Source organism: Meleagris gallopavo, chromosome 4, assembly GCF_905368555.1.
Source record: "Meleagris gallopavo chromosome 4, MGAL_WU_HG_1.1, whole genome shotgun sequence".
NCBI lineage: Eukaryota > Metazoa > Chordata > Aves > Galliformes > Phasianidae > Meleagris > Meleagris gallopavo.
In genome coordinates this window covers 50,733,453-50,742,768 of record NC_139407.1, presented here as the reverse complement: position 1 = coordinate 50,742,768, position 9,316 = coordinate 50,733,453, and the positions used below count along the sequence as shown (strand labels likewise).

Genomic DNA, 9,316 nt, shown 5'->3' with positions numbered 1-9,316 from the left:
ACTTGTTCCATTTATTATACATATTTGTATTTGTTTATACCAAATACACACAATTTTAAAATATATGAGCAGATCTAGGAAGCACAGAGTATGATAAACAAATGTAACAGGACATCTATTTTTTGTTTTTCTACTTTAAAACTATATTTCTGTGTAATGTGATAAAACTAGCAATGAATATTTTTCATTCTTTCATTATTTATTTTTTTGCTGTTCCTTGTAAACTCTTACTTGTAATTAGATGAAGAAAATAAGGAAAATTGATATTGATAATGATATTGATAATTGATATTGATATTGATAAAATAAGGAAACTGATATTTCTAAGTAGAAATTGGTACGATGGTTATTATTATACACAAATTGAGTCCCTCACACCATGAATGACTCACATGACAACAAAACACTACAAAAAAAAGAAATAGTCTCGTTGCTAGGCAATTAGTTTGCCACCGGGCAAAAGGAAAAATACACAAACACACAGTCAACAAATACTTTTAGTACAAATTGTCACATGGCAAAGTCCTGTATCCAAGGGAACCAGTGTGAAAGTTTTCAGGAATCTGAAGACATTTCATTCTAATCTGAGGTGAGAATTAAATTTGTTCTTCATACTTTTGACCAAGTACCACAATCAGCAGAGAATTAATTGTTTACACAAATATTTAGCTAGAAAGAAGAAAGTAAGAACCTTCTAAATGTCAAACTGGAATGCTAATTCACTATTGCTTCCTGCCTTTTAACTTCCTGCCTGTTTTTAACAAGAGCTGAACAGTATAACTACACTGATAGGGAGAACATAAATACCAAATACAAGAGATGGCATGAGCAATGCTTTGTGATTCTTTTGAGAATGGGAAGCTACAAACATCTTACAGCTAGTATAAGGAAATGTTTGCATTCAGACCTTTGCCAGGAGACAGTGTAAACAGAAACTGCAGTGCATGTGATATGAAATTAAAAGAAAAAAGGCAGTGAATCCTTCCTTTGGTATCTCCAAAACCTTTCAACATGAACAGCACACTATGCAAACAAATTAAATTTGATTTCCTTAAAAATTAACAAAAATCTTCTCTGCTCTTTTGGATGCAAGTCAACCAACCTGCACAATTAATCGTAATGTGGGTAAGCTAACTCTAAAGAGCATTTTATATTTGAAATGTATTAAGATAATAACATGAAGCAAGCACAGGAGAAGGCAGCCTGTTATTTAAAATTTGTAGAAAACCACCAGAGTTGATTGTAGCAGGAGGTGGAATCTGCTCAAAAACAGCACAATTTTGCTTTATAACAATAACATATTAATAATTTTGAAGTGCTCGGTAACAGAAATGTCTTAAAATGTATTTAGTTAATCAGGAAGAACGCTACTGCAAAGGACAAAAGTTCTTTAGAGCACGTTTTATAGCAGGACACTATTTCTGAGTCCTGAAACAATGTAAGATCTGTAGCAAGGAGATACTTTCCGTGCCATAGCTTAAAATAAATAAATAAAAATAAAAAAATCAAACTTTCAGATGTCAGGTAATTTTCTCCAACTTCTACAGAAAATTTTACTAAGATGACAACTGACAAAAGACAAAAAACTTATTTGCAATCATCAGTGATACTATGCAAAAAAAAAAAAAAGTATCAAGAAGGATAAAAAAGCACACTTAGAAATGTGATGTAAAGTCAGAATTATACAATTGCTACAGGGACAAAGCAATGAAGCAATAAGATTAAAGAAGAGACCTTTATAGCTTGAGAAAAGATTATAAAATTTCAATGAAAATTCCAAAAAATTCCAAAATGATATCAAAATATAATTTTGTTCAATTTAAATTACTCTAAATCCATTATAAGAACATTAGCAGGATATCTCAAATCTCTTGCAGAGGATTTCTAAGAATTTTCCTTCTTACTTGATTTTTAGAGATTCTGACTAAAAGAAAAGAAATATATTGGTCAGCAATAAACTACTTTTTGGGTTTGTTTGTTTTTTTTTTTCTTTCTCTAGACTTTGTATTCAATATTCTTAAATTCAATTTGGGTTGGCATATTTAAGTGAGGGGAAAAAAAAAAAAGATTTTAGGAAAAGATACAGCAGCACTGTGTGGCTCATACAATCTTGAAGATATCAACAGCCCTTTTCGACAGTCTTCTGTTAGCCAAGTCAGAAAAATACTAGAATTAACTGTCTGTCCTCAGAGAAAGAGATGTCAAGGTAAACTAATGCTATTAAGGAAATGTAGTTCACATAGGTGAACGAATTCTGAAAGAACTTCAAGAGAAACTTGAACAGCAAAATCAACTTCAAAGCAAAATACCAGAATTTCTGACAAACTATCACAATATTTAATTTTAAACTAAAAATAAATTGAAATAATAGAACTATTTTTTTACAACATTCCAAAGGAAGTCCTAGCTATGGCAATTATATTTAGTTACTGCTTCCTTTTGAAGCATTATATTCTTACTCCGACTTACACTTTGTAAAACTAAGGCTGCTGGATTTATACTGCAGGATCTTTCACCAACAATGTTTAAGTTAGTATCTCCGATTCTCAGGTCAGTAAAAACTGCAAAAGGACATTTATCCAAACATATTATTGATAAAAATCATACTTTACACTAAAGGTTACTTCACATCATTCATTTGAAACTCCTATTACTAAGTTAAAAATACTAAATTTTCCTACAGCTGTGCACTATCAGCTTTGACTGTCTGCACCCTCTTTTCCTCCCCCTATCCTGTCCACACTCCAGATCCCCATTTCAGCCCCTGATCCATCAGCCCCTGCCCCAACACGACACAGAAAGGCCAGTCTCCAGCCCCTCAGAGCTCTGCCCTTCTTGGACATAGAAGCTGTCAAGCAGGCCGACTTGCAAGCCTATATCCTAACCTGGCCCCAAGGAGGAACCTGGTGCCCAGGGCAGCAGCTGCCCCTTAACAGTGGGATATAATCCCATGCTTCTCCTTGGCAAATTGTTTACAATTTAAGCAAGTCAAACGAACAAACAAACCCTTTACCCTAACATCCAAGCCAAACTTAAACACGTAGAAGTAATAGGGTACTCTACAAAATATGAAAAATAATGAAAAATGTTGTGTATGTTTGTTAACTGTAATTCTCTCTGGAGAGAACCTGCTACATTTGTGTTTGTTAATTCATCTAACACAAAGAGGCATATTTTCTTTAATGCAATTCTAAAGAAACAACGCAGCAACAGTTTGAATGGTTTTAAAAGGAAACATACACAAAAGCTCAATAATTTCCTTCATGCAGCTCAACTGATATTAAACACTTTGGATTCTTCTTTTCAAAAGCACAATATATATTTATATTCATTCTAACCTAGATGCCACCTTACTATACCAGCCTCCAATTTATTTAAAACATGCTTATCCTCAATACTCTTTCCAAAATGATTATAATAGGAATAGAAAAGACACAAGTTGCAGTCATTTCACTCTTCTATTTCTAACCGCTTCACTGCTTGGTTTAAAATCAAGTTTTAAAAAACATATTACCTCCTACAAGTCTCTGTAGGGTTGACAGGACAGAGTCTTACACTGCACTGGTATTAGAAACTGATTACAGATCCCATTTTAATTCATTTGTTTCAGAACACACAATCACAGAGTGTTTTCACTTTCAGCATAAAAACAGTGAGAAAACATGCCCTGTCCATTGGTGAGCATTATCAAATAGCATTAAATTCTTCTCTTTCCTTTTATCCAGGCAGCTGAATACTTTATGGAATCACAAACAGCTTTGCTGAGGAAAGATAACAGATACCATGACAATAGCATGCAACCAGTAGTTAAACCCATAAATAACACATAAATCACCTTCACATAAAGCTGTTTATCTAATGTGGCCTCATAGTAAAGTTATATCACAAGTATAAAGACATGATTTGTACTCAAATTCAGATAGAAATCTCTAAGTAAAAACAAAAGAGAATAATAAAGCTGTATCAATTCTCGACTATTTCTGTAAAGAGTTAGGGGTTTGGAGTGTAGTGGCTGGGGAGGAGAGTTGTTTTTGGTTTTTGTTATTCGATTTATCGGTTTGGTTTGGTTTCTGTAGTTTCTCTAAATGAAAGATATTTCTGCATTCTCCTCTTTGAATAGGAGAAAAATTATTTTAGCATTCCTATTTACAGTGTCTTAATGTAAGGGATCTGTATTTATTTATTTATTTTTTCCAAAATTATGAAAGAAAACACTAATAAGAAAAGAAATTACAACTACTGCAAAAATGCAGTAAAATAATATATCAGAAGATTTATCTAAACAGAGAAAGATACCGGTTGTCTAGGAAAACACTGCTCGTTTCACCGTGGCCTTTAGGAAAACATACCCCAGGAGACTGAGAGTGAATGACATGAATAGGAACAATTCAGCTGTATAAGAACTTTATCAATGTTGCAAATGACAGCTTTTAATCAATTTGAAAAATTGCAGAGCTCCAAATTGTATAAAATAACTTCTGAAAATGACAAATAATTCGTCAGCTATGATTACTGTAGCATTTGTAATACAATTGTAAAACAGGAATATCTCCCTGGTGATATTTTCTAAACCTGGTAAAGTAATGCACCATCTTGTTAGCATAGGAGTTAACCTAATCTTTGATGCAGTATTTGTACAGTACAATAATATTAATGCAATAAAATAAATTAACAATCTGTAGCTGAGAGTTTGTTCTATCAAATAATTTTGTTGTGCTCTTTATAACTTCAGTAGTTTCAATGGAAATAAATGAGTAGGAGGCATTGCTTTTGGAGAAACCTACGTATTTCCTATCTTAATTATTTATCAAGCATTTCCACTTATTCTGACTGATGTGTTCCTTTGGTCACCTGATCATCAATAGAGTTGTGATTTCAATCCTCACAGCCTGTCTTGTGTGCAGGGGATGCTACTTGTACTTGTAAAGATTTCCTGTATGTGAATCCAGATTCATCATAATATTTAGTAAAATAAACATCACCTTAATAATGCTTATGATGATCTTTTCTGTTTTTAAAGAATCTTACTTATGAATATAATATGTAGAAAAACATATATATATATTTTACTAATAAAAAATAGTAAATACATCTTCCCCCGCCCCCCCCCTTGGACACTATCAACTTTTTGGGTGAATAATAATACCAAAGATACCCCCAGGAACCTGATTTTCACTGAATATCATAATATCATGAGTGTTTTCATGTTTCCATGATCCTAAAAATCAATATAAAGTAAAACATATATTGCAGAGTAGATTTCTGATGTGTTATGTGCACAAATCTGTCTCTTCTGGTTACCTGGAAACTGCCAAGAGATTACTCAAGAGATTCATTAACATACAGTAGAATTTCTTATATACTGGAAGCATAAAAGAAGGAATAGTAGATTAACACTGATAATGTCTCACGGGTAGAGTTAGAAAAACCTTACACCTACTAACAAAATAAATTACAAGTGACTGAGCTTTCATTGCTTAGAGACTTCTGGTTTCAAATAATTAACAGCACAAGCAATAAACAAGTTATGTGTACTGAGGGTACATTTTAAAGTAGTAATGGGATAAAAAAAAAACAGACTTCTTTCACAATAGATCATCTCATATAGGTAGTCGTTATGTAGAGCTTATTTTATGAACTAGACATAAATTTTGCCATAAATGTTGAAAAAATTATATTGGTTTATCCTTGAAAAGATCTGTTATAAATGGTTATATCCCAACATTTTTATATTTTATCCCCTATTTAACAATTATCTTAATAAGACTATGCTGTTCTGAATTAAAAGAAATGCTGGTGAAAAGGAAGAAAATTTTAAAAATCTAAAATTAAGCTGTCTGTGCTTTCCCACATCTCTCTTCCTCCTACTGACTTCACTGGGAATTCAGACTGTCAGGATGTCTGAATATTAGGGCATTTACATTGAGGTGCTTTAATATATGTTTAAAAGCCAACTGCAAGGGCTTCTGTTTATAATTTTTTCAACCAATCTAATTTGGAAGAACAGATATCTTAAGAAAGTCATGTCCCTGTGTACAGCTCTGAAGAAGCAAAACATGAAAATTTACACCTTTCCTCACTGTCTTGAATTTTGTTTTAAGGACATATGCCACATGAATACAAATGTCTGCATTAAATGCATTTGTACGTATAGACATATGTAAGGGATATTTATGAAATTGAATAGAAACATGGGGCCATTACTGTTCCTTAGCCCCTCAATCCACACAGAAAAGGGAAGTACATACTTGAAGATAAATTCTACTCAAATGCTGTCATTGGTTGGAACTTTCCTCAACTAAGACTACAAAATACCTAATAAATAATTAAGTACTTTTAATGACAATTTACTGGTTTATTTGTATACATACAAGTATGTTACCTACAGTTTGTATCAATTCCAGGATGATTAATGAAGTGGCAGAACATAACACATATCTACCTACACTCACAAAAACATAAATCATATCATAAAGTAATAACAAATTCCTTTTTATGCTATTTCACTCTAAAATGAAACTACATTTGTAAGGATACATGATTGATTAAAATTTTACATCAGAAAAAATTAAAAAAAAGTTACTTTCATGTACGGAGCAGGGACTAAATAGATTTTAAGATAATGAAGAGAAGAGCTTGAATATTTGATTTCCTGTTTTCTTGATACATCTATGTGGAAGATGTACAAAAGACAAGAACATTTGGCTTTATGGCACATTTATTTTCATTCTAGACACAGAAAATAGCCATAAGCATAGCCAAAAGGGAAAAGAAAAAAAAAAAAAAAAAAGGAAAAAGTGCTACTTATCTTTAAATTTGTATTTGTCTCTGTAAAAAAAAATTGCAGAAATGCTACTAAAATTGTTGTGTAACATTCTGTAGAGCGCAGAAATACTTGTCTACCTCAAAAATTTGGAAGCTATTTAATTTCAATTTACTTTCATTCTAATATTACACCAGTAAACAAAATGTAACAGAATAGATGACTAAACCTCTTCTCATCATTTCTTACATAGGTTGCACCAAAAGTAGTAATGTCTTCTATTTATTTCCATAGAAACTATGTAATTATTCAAATCTGATAGCTTTTTACTTATAGTAAACACATAGTAATTAATAATGTCTGAGAACTAAATGTATGTTGCTAATAAAACCAATTACTGAAGTTTTGTTCCAAATTTAAGACTGGTCTGAATTAATATATTAACCACACCCATCAGAGACCTATAATTCCCTGATATGCATACAGATATACACTCAATTTCCTGAAATAGACTGTCAAAAATGTGACCCAAATATCTAAATATTGAATCATCAAGTTTAAAAGATGGTTTTCTCTTAAAGATATAATACTGCTGCATAGTTTTCTGATGTTTATAAAATTATTTTGTCAAATATAAAAATACTTACTAAACTTTATATCAAAATAAAGCTTGGCAAACTCAGCCTTATTAGACAGCCAGCTTTGCTACACCATTTTCCATACAAGAAACAGGAAGAATTGTACTCGAGTCAATCAAAACTATTAGTTCCTCATATAGTTACATACACACAAATACTAACAATCAGATGTAGTCTTCACTTCTAATCTGAATAGTCAGCTTTTTCTGAGTATTAAACATAAATTGAAAAGGTAATAACATCCATTCTCAACAAGTTGGCAATTAGTCCTCTGTATCAATGGTTTTCATGTATCAGTCTAATCACTGACCTGGTCAAGTTTGAATGAACTGCACAAGACTCACAAAAGAATCAAAATCAATAATTTTGGCACTTGGATTAGAAAAACAACATTTTTTTTTATGATTACAGTGGTGCAATTATTGTAAATCAATAAAGTTGAACAGCAATATCTCTCTTATTATGTTAACCAAATGCTTTTTAAGGTACTTACTCTGAAGCGTTGTAAATATTTATTAAGCCCCCTTTATCAAAAACTGATTCAAAACTCATGAGAGCAGCCTAAGTGTCTATCTCTCAAAGGTAATTGGAGAGTTAGAATAATGTCAAATGAGAGAAATCTAAAAGGTGGTTAAGATGTTGTTCAACATAAATATAACAGGTTTTTCTTTTTAATAATAAATATCTCTATGTTAATAAATACATTAAACATAAAATTAATTTAAAATCATTATTCTGCAAGTATGGGACACAAGTTGTACCTTAAATCCTAGTAAATTTCTGCATTGTTTTATTTATAATTTGCTAAATACATTACTTTAATTCTGATAACAGCTGAGTCTGTAGTTTTTCTGGTGTCAGTAAAGACACTGTTCATAGGAAAGGAAAAATCCTAGAGACATCCACATCCACACGAATCTAAGTTTATCCACATTTGTAACAAATGCAAATTAACATTCAATCTTTCATGCTTCTCTGACATTCTGATGTTCTTTATATCACGGAAATGCAAAGATCAATAGAATAATTTAAGTGGATTGAAATATGGATAAAGTTTCCAAGTAATTCTTACACTGTAAAGAGCAAATATATATATTTTTTCTTTTTAGAATTTACATCAAACTAAATCTTTACTGGATTTCTTTTTCAGTCATTTGCTAAATATTTGCACTGACTAAGAAATGCAATTGGTATTTGCAATGAAACTTTAAGAAGTATAAGTAGGTTTCAGAAAGCTTCACCCAGCATAATTTATGCTTTTAGAAATGTGTGGGTTTGGAATGGCTGTGGATGTCATGGGGATGATGGCTGTCAATGAAGTTTCAGAACATATTGGTGCAAAAAAGGTCATTATGAGGTTTGAAAGCCCAATGTAAGTGCTGAGGAAGTAGAATATTGCTAATGTCAGGAGGGGCATAGTTACCTTTCTCCAGCTTGTCTCAATTGGGCTGAAATTCAGGTCAATTCAATAAATTAAAAACATTTCTAAACTCTGTTTTCAAACTTTATGATGACAAATCATCTCAATCTCTGAAGGTATTAGGAATATTTGGAAAAAAAAAGAAAAAAAAGAGAAAAAACAAACAAACAAACAAACAAAAAAAAGCAAAAAAAAAAAAGCAGAACTAGCCAGGCAACTGTCACAGAGATAAGCAATCATTATTTTAGGGTTCCAGACAACAACTCTTGGAATATGGCAAAAGTAATTGAGGTTACTGTTTTTCTCTTAAATAAATAATAATAATTAAAAAAACAAAAACAACTCTAATAAATGAGACATTTTTTGAAAAGCTAACAGTTCATAAGATCTAAAAATTTTAGATAAAATAAGGCATTTTCTTCGAAAAACAAACAAAAAAGTACCAGTGCTGTATCATTCAAAGAACTACTTTTGTTTAACAGAACTCAAAAAGAT

At 31.5% G+C, this 9,316-nt stretch overlaps 1 long non-coding RNA gene across 3 annotated transcripts in view; it reads left to right on the top strand.

Annotated features, from left to right (window-relative positions):
• Positions 1–442: 442 nt before the first annotated feature.
• LOC146544503 (uncharacterized) overlaps positions 443–9,316 on the top strand; it is a 90,293-nt gene continuing 81,419 nt past the window's right edge. For 2 of the 3 annotated variants that reach the window (XR_014883175.1, XR_014883176.1), the window contains exon 1: positions 599–1,125. This is a non-coding gene — a long non-coding RNA (uncharacterized LOC146544503). The other variant, XR_014883177.1, reaches the window with a different exon arrangement.